Below are 7,932 nucleotides of genomic sequence, written 5' to 3' on the forward strand. Positions count from 1 at the left end.
ATTTCATATGAAATGTAACAGAAAACTTTCTATTTCTTGCCTGTAGAATATTTATTTTCTGGAGGTAAGAACTGTTAGAATATCAAGTATGATCTATTTTATTCATATTTACATAAAATAAAATGCCCCCAAATTCAAAAATTACGTGCACATTATTCAGAAGCACCTCTATTTACTCTTAAAAATAGATATAGAGAAATGTTGAGACAAGAACACATTTAATGCACAATAGCATTTGCCCAAAGGTAATTGGGAAAGTGATTTTCTTAGATATTAGAACTTCCTCAATTTAAAATCAATATTGTACAAGTTTTTTTTCTTTATTCTCTTTAATACATTCTCATTAATAAGAGTATGTTGTTGAAAACAGAACTTCATAGTACCTGAAACATTATCCTAATAACTTCCATTCCTATTCTTCTCTCCCACTTCTGCATGCCTATATTTTTTCCATCCTTTTTCTTTTCTTTTTTTAAAAATAAACTCACGTGATATTCTTCTAAGAGCCCAACTTGTTACATAATGTGCAGATAAATAGACTTACTAATATAGGGCAGAATGGATAAGCCTCATTTTTCTCTTATAGTCTCCTCTCAGGAACCAAATTCAACCCACAGTCCCCCTGTAATTGAATTAGGATGAGTCAGGGAGACTATGCATATGCCATTGACTCCTGCAGCCCTGGCTTAATTCCAGATCACTGATAACACCCAAGTAATAGAGAGAGGGATTGCTCAGCCTTTAAAATACACTGGTATGCTTTGCCTGGGATTTAAGTCAATACCACTTCACTTTCAGAAATTATATATGTATACACATAATCCTTTAATATATTTTTCTTAAAGGAAAATCATATTTTGTAGTGTATTAACATACAATCTTTAAAAATGCACATCATCGTTTCAGTCCTACCCCTGTGAATTTACTGAGCTCTCGCTACACACGGATTGGTGAAATTCTCATAAAGGATTAAAAGCACCTCAAAGAACCTTCTTGGCTGGATGGAATGGAGTCTGTCTGCTTTACAGTGAGCCAGGACACATCATCAGAGCGATGCATTTTTAAAAATAGAAGTTATAAGGAACATCATATGTTGAGAGTTTAAAGCATAAGTCTAATTAGAAAATCTATCCTTGGAAAAATGTCACTTGTAAAGTGAAATAACCCAATAAATATTTCTTATATTTCAAAAGATGTGAAACAAGAACAAACATTTTTTAATGTCACCAACACAGTCATGCAGTCTATTAATCTGGAGAGTAAATTAGCATCTCCGTTTGAGTGCAGAATCAGTAGGTCTATGACTATTATCTATGTAATTTCTAGAAGAAACAATCATACCAATGGAGGTGTCTTTAAAAGCCATATGCTGAAATAATGGGATTATTTCCCTGTATTAGTCCCTCACTGTGCAAGCAGGCTGACATTTTGGTATATTAGAACAGTAAGGCGATCCTAAAGACTGGGTGACATTTCAGATGCACTCCAGGATTAGTAGGAAAAAGTGGAAAGAGAGAATTACATGAAATGACTATAAAACACAAAAGTGAAAGATTTAGTGTCATAAAGGTATTTATTACTTCACTCAAGAATCTAATAAAAAACATAGCATGTAAAATATACCATATTTTTTAAAGCCTTCTGTGTTCTCGGGCACAGAGATATTTAATATCTGCAAGGCAGGGGAAAAGTAGGTTTGTAGTTGTGAGTACTCTAAACATAGAGTTTATTCTCATTTATTAATTATTGTATTTTCTATACAAACAACTGTAAAGCTACTATATCTTAAGTGTAAGTCAGCTGAGGCCTCTGGCTGGTTTTTCCTTTCGTTGTTATTTTTTACATAGAGGCATACGATCCTGACAGTACTTCCTACTCTGCTAATTCTCATCATCATATCTCTCCTTTATATTTTAGATTTTAAATATGTTGCTTATTACATTCATTGTAATATTTCAAATACTCGGTAGCAAGTTTGGGGGAATATACCTAAATAAATATACTGACAGTTTAGTTGTGTTCTTCTTCATATTTCTCCAGAATGTTTACCGCTTATTACTGTAAGCCTAACAATACACTAAAGTTGACTTTTTGTGATTTACATGACAATTAACTTAAACTGATTCTCTCTACCTCAAACTTTAATTAGAACACACATTACTCAGATACTTTGTTAAATTAAAATGCAGGTTGATATATTTGCTTTGGGGTGGGAGCTGAAACCTTGCATTTCTACCAAGTTCTCAGGGCATCCAGATGCTGTTGATCTGTGGGTCCCACTGGAAGTGGCGAGTATCTAAAAGGCCTCTTAGGTGCAAAGTGCACGACACACAGGACAACATGCAAAAGTGAACACTGGAGGAAGGGTTATACCTACTTTCTCCCATGCATGGATTAATTCTGTTGCCAAGCATTCCTCTGACGCAAGTACAGATTAGACGCTCAAGGAATGTGCATACCACTCATATATTACTAACTTGGTTTAGCTTGTTTTCTTCCTCACAGAAATTAAATATCTTGAGCTAAATTTTAGTTGTACTTTGGACTGAGAATGAGGAAGACGGCCATTTGGAGGCTGGTACCTTTGGGGGGAGGACAGAACTGCATGGAACAGAGCAGGAGGGCCCAGGGCACCTGCTGGGCAATGTGAGGGTACAGGGTGCTGATGCATACAGAAGGTGTCAACCAGGATGGCACAGAATACATGCCTGAACACCTGCGTGTCCTCTCCAGGCTCACAAGAGTTCCTCCTTTTTGGGCAATGTTTCTCCTAAATTCCATCCCCATGGTAAGCAAAGCAGCCGTCTTCACACAGCATAGACTTCTCCCACTCTGCCAGAAATGAATGGATCCACCCCATTCTGCTAAACCCAAGTGGACCAATGAACCCCTTCATCAAAGAACCTAGATTCTGTAATCAAGATCCATCTAATTGTTCTGTAAGTGATGTATTCTCAGGAGTAAGTAGAAGCAGATTTTCATTGTGTAAACCAGGAAAACAGAAAAGTAGAGGGAGAGAGAATAACAAAAATGAAGGTGATACACATAAAGAATCAGAGACAGAGAACCCCTTATGGCAGTTAATGATCTGGTTCCAGTTCATTGTTGGTGCCCAGTTATATACTTACCACTGTTTCCTAAGAGCTAAGCTAAGAGCCTTTATAATAGCTATAGTTTGCAAGAAAGAGTCCTAATTAATATGAGCTAATTAAAGGAACTAGTAATTTTGCTTGACCCTATCTATTCCTGATTAATTAACACACTGAAAGGCTAAAATATGGACTGTAATAACATGACTGGGATTTTATAATTGTGGGAGAGAATAAGAAGAGTGAAAATAATCAAATTTTTATATGAGTGGTTTTAAACATAGAGTAATATTGCCCCTTAGGTCACATACACACACACACACACACACCATGGCTCAAAGTGGCAGTAGTGCCGAAGTTGTGAAACCCTGATTTAGAGGAATAGAATTTGTATTTTATGTGATTTATTTAAGCAAATTTTATCTATTGTTTGTAAATAGCAAAATCAAAAGTTAATATGTCATTAAAATTCATTTGATGACCTATAGGAAAACAGAAAAATTTGTTACAAATTATGCTGCTGAAATATGAAGAAATAAATATCTCTTCTAACCCTTCGTGACAAATGTTCTATTTTTATAGAAGGCACAGCAAATCTATAAACCAATCATTGGGCCTAATCGAGGTCATTTCTGTCCATCCTTCAGAAACTGTAAGATTCTCCAATAAATATATGAGGCATTTTATTAGGTTTATACTAATGTGTAATATATCCATTATAGAAGTTGATTTTATATAATTCCTTTATTATTGTTTCTTTTATTTCATATTTATAAAAACATCTATCCTACCTACAGTTTCTCTGATAAAATAGGAATTCCCTAGATTCTGTTATATATTTGTGACTTATTTGGATTTTTTTATCAGGTTAAAATAATAAAAATAAAACTACAATTATTTGCAATAGAAGAGGTAAACCTCCCTTGGTTATAAATCAACAAAGCATCTGTAACTCCATTATGATCACATACACACTCGAATGAAATAAGTAATATAATTTATTTGGTTTGTTGCTAAGATTTTTTTTCATTCTTGTTATCATAGTCTCAATAACATTTTATTTCCTACAAAGGGTATAAATCACATATAGGTTTATTCTAAAATTTTTGGGTCAACTTAATGGTTCCTGGAAATCCACAAATTCTAATGCAATAACAATCTAATAAATAAAAACAAAGCTTTCTGAATTAGGATAAATATTTAAAGAAAATATTCTGAAGAAATATTGAGTACTAGAAAGTGAATTTTTAACTATACACTATTTGGCTCATCTGGGAATCATTTTAAAAGTTAAAGGATTTCTAAAATAATTTTTAACTGTGGTAAACACTGCCATCTTGAGGAATTTTCTGGTAATGCATATCAAAACTAAAATGCCTAAAAGTGTTATATGTATGGATTTATGCCATGATTTTTATTTTATAAATTTCATAAATGCGAAAAAAATATTTTATATCACATTAAATAAATGTAATTGTAAAACTGAGCTATTAACTAATACGATTGCTGTGATTTTCAAATATCAATACATTGTCAAAGTAGTTATTTGAATGAAATCATTTTTATTAACCATGTTGTCAAGATGTTTTCTCACAGTGGTCAGATAGTAATTTAACTTTTGTATTTAACAAACAAATTACAATATCAGAATTATAATCAGATTCTTGCAAAAAGTATATTAGAATCAATACCTAGAAAACCCTGCAATGCAATGATATCACTATATAAGGCACACACTTTAAAACAAATGCCTCTTTTTAGAAAGCAACAAAATTGCCTGCACTATTCTTATTATTTCTTGCTTTTCCCCATCCTTTGTGTTCGTTTTAAGGCGACCATTTTTCCCTTCAGTTTCATTAGTTTACTCCATGTGCTAATTTCTAAGTTCTGCTTTTTTAATTCTTCACTAATCAGTGGTAACTAAGACTGCAGAAACTCAGAGCCTAAAAAGGGATAAAATAAGGGTAGATTATTATGTTGTCTATTTAAATAGAAATACAAGCACCTTAATACCTATGAAGTTTCCATTGTCAGAACTGATGAATAGGAACAAAGAAAAACATGTATGTTCTATAACACGTTCTCCACATAACAACAGTACTAATTTTTAAAAGTTAAGGGGCTACCTGGTATTTTCACTTATATAGTTAAAATTATGCAAATGTTGCCTACTGAAATTTATTTTATATGCTCCCTGAATTCCAACTTCATTACTAATAAAGTTTGTGAAAGTCTACCTTATATCACTTGTAACCAATGTTACACATATTTGCAATTTTCTGAGATGACTAGGATTCTATTTTAGTATCTTCATTAATGTTAGATATGCACTTAAAGTGCTTGATTATTCATTTAATTCTATTACTATGAAGACACAGGAAAGTACAAATTTCAAATCAAGTAAAAAAAAGTATGTAACATTAAACTTAGTACTTCAAAGATGCTGAAGTGCTGTAGAGAAGTCTAGCTGAAGGAGAAACCTATAACTGTGGATACAAGTAATTTTTATTTTCATAATTTGATGTTATAATTACAATGAATATCAGTGTCAGAATCTGATACAATCTTATTTGGTTATTCTTTAATTTAAGTGCGTAAAAATTACAGGGTTAATAATACTGGTGAAATACTAATGAAATCAAAGTGCTGTGATCAAATAAGGGTTAATTGTCTTGCAAAATTGAAGAATGAGTTCATGGACAAAGATGGTCAGCAGAAGTAAAGTTTATTGAGAGAGAGATATGGACTTCCAGTAGCAGAGAGGAGGCCCAAAGTGGGTGGCCGGTGAAGCTTCTTTATCTAGGGGTAGCCATATGCTTCGCTAGCTCCTGATTGGTCCTTCCAAAGAATTCTGCTTTAGCGTCATCTATACATTTTAAAGCTCACGTCTCGCGTGATGAGTGAATAAAAGGCCGTGGTACATTTACACAATGGAATACTATGCAGCTGTAAAAAAGAAGGGCCTCTTACTCTTTAAGATAACATGGAGGGACTTGGAGATATTAAGCTAAGTGGAAATCTTTGCCTTTTTAAGAAGAAAACTTCTTTTGACAGGAAGTAGAATTTATTGGTGAGTGTAAGGTGGGGACAGCACTCAGACACTCATGAATTCAGGACCTACCATTTTGGCCAGGGACCGTGATTAGGGATGTATATGACTTCACAGCTATCTAGGATGAGACGCTTTTCAGCGCCAGGTCTTCAAATTCATCCGCATTAAACTTAAGGCCCCACTGCTTGGAGATGTGGCTCTTGTGGTGTTCAGGGAATTGAACTTGGCTCTGCTCAGGGCCTCAGTCACAGGTTCCTTGTTCTGCAGTTTGGTGCCATGGACACAATGACTTGGCCAATGTGGGCCCTGGCCCCTGTGCCCTGGGGTTTTTCCTAAGGCACCGCCCCGCATACCTGCCTGGAGCCTGTCAACAGGACAACATCTTGCTGATGCGGATAGCAGAGAAGGGGCGGAGCCACAGTGAAAGCCATCTTTGGCCCAGCTTTTCACTGTGTATTTACTTGTTGGCACAGTGAAGACCTTGTCCATTTTTGCCTTCTCCCCACCCCCCCCCAGGTCAAAGATGCAGATGTTGACACCAGGACACCTCTGCAGAAGCGAGCCTGTGGGTATGGCTTGTTCTTACAATACCGGTAACATGGGGCGTGGTGACGGCCAGCGACACCAGCATTTTCAGTGGCAAGCAAAGGGAAAGAATGTGAGAAATTTTTATGTGTAAAAAAATAGTACAATCCTTTATTCTAGATTCAGCAATTTTTAATATTTTGCAATTTCCTTGACCCCTATCTCACATTTCTGTTCAACCATTTGAAAGTAAGTTATAGACCTGTCATTGCAAAATCATTCAGTATGCATCCCCTAAGAATAAGGACAATCTCCGACATAACCACACAATATCATGCTTAAGCAGTAATAATTCTGTACATCATGTAATGCCTATTTTACATTCAAGTTTTTCTACCCGCGCCCAGGAGAAGGTTTAGAGCCATTTGTCTGGATTTTTTCCCCTCTTCAAACTCAATCCAATCTAATTTATGTCCACACTGCTTTTCCTATTATGTTTCTTCACTCTCTTACTTTAAAAGAGCTCTCTTATTTTTTCCCCTTGAGGTTTTATTTCTGATTAGTTTAGGACAGTTGTAGGGTAGACTATTCCACACTCTGGACTTGCTTAATTGCTTCCTTTTGGGTCATTATCTTGCTTCTCTGTGACCTGTATTTTTGTAAACTGAGATTTAAAACAGTGCTGTTCAACCAAAATATAATTTGGGCCATATATGTAACTTTAAATATTCCAATAGCCACTTTTAAAAAATTAGAAAATAAGATGAAATTATTCTAATAAGGTATTTTATTAAAACCAATATATCCAAAATACATAATTCCATCATGTGACCAATATTTTAAAAGGTGTTAATATATTTTACCTCTTTTTTAATTTAAAGTACTATCCTATATAATAAAAAGGTCATATACAAATTGACCCTAATGGTAGAACGACCAGGAATGACTGGTTGCTATGATGCGCACTGACCACCAGCTCAATGCAGGAGCTGCCCCCCTGGTGGTCAGTGCACTCCCACAGGGGGAGCTCCACTCAGCCACAAGCTGGGCTGAAGGCGGCATGCCCGGCGGTGGTGGTGGGAGCCTCTCCTGCCTCCTCAGCTGTGCTAAAGATGTCCAACTGCCAGCCTAGGCCCGATCCCCCAGGGAGTGGGACTAAACTGGCAGGTGGACATCCCCTGAGGGCTCCTAGGCTGCCAGAGGGATGTGTGACTGCCAGCCTAGGCCTGATCCCCTGGGGAGCAGGCCTAAGCCAGCAGGTGGAAA

At 35.8% G+C, this 7,932-nt stretch overlaps 1 pseudogene; it reads right to left on the reverse strand.

Moving 5' to 3' along the window:
* Nucleotides 1-6,191: 6,191 nt before the first annotated feature.
* LOC102758084 overlaps nucleotides 6,192-7,932 on the reverse strand; it is a 40,110-nt pseudogene continuing 38,369 nt past the window's right edge.

This window comes from Myotis davidii, unplaced genomic scaffold (assembly GCF_000327345.1).
Source record: "Myotis davidii unplaced genomic scaffold, ASM32734v1 scaffold277, whole genome shotgun sequence".
Classification (NCBI taxonomy): domain Eukaryota; kingdom Metazoa; phylum Chordata; class Mammalia; order Chiroptera; family Vespertilionidae; genus Myotis; species Myotis davidii.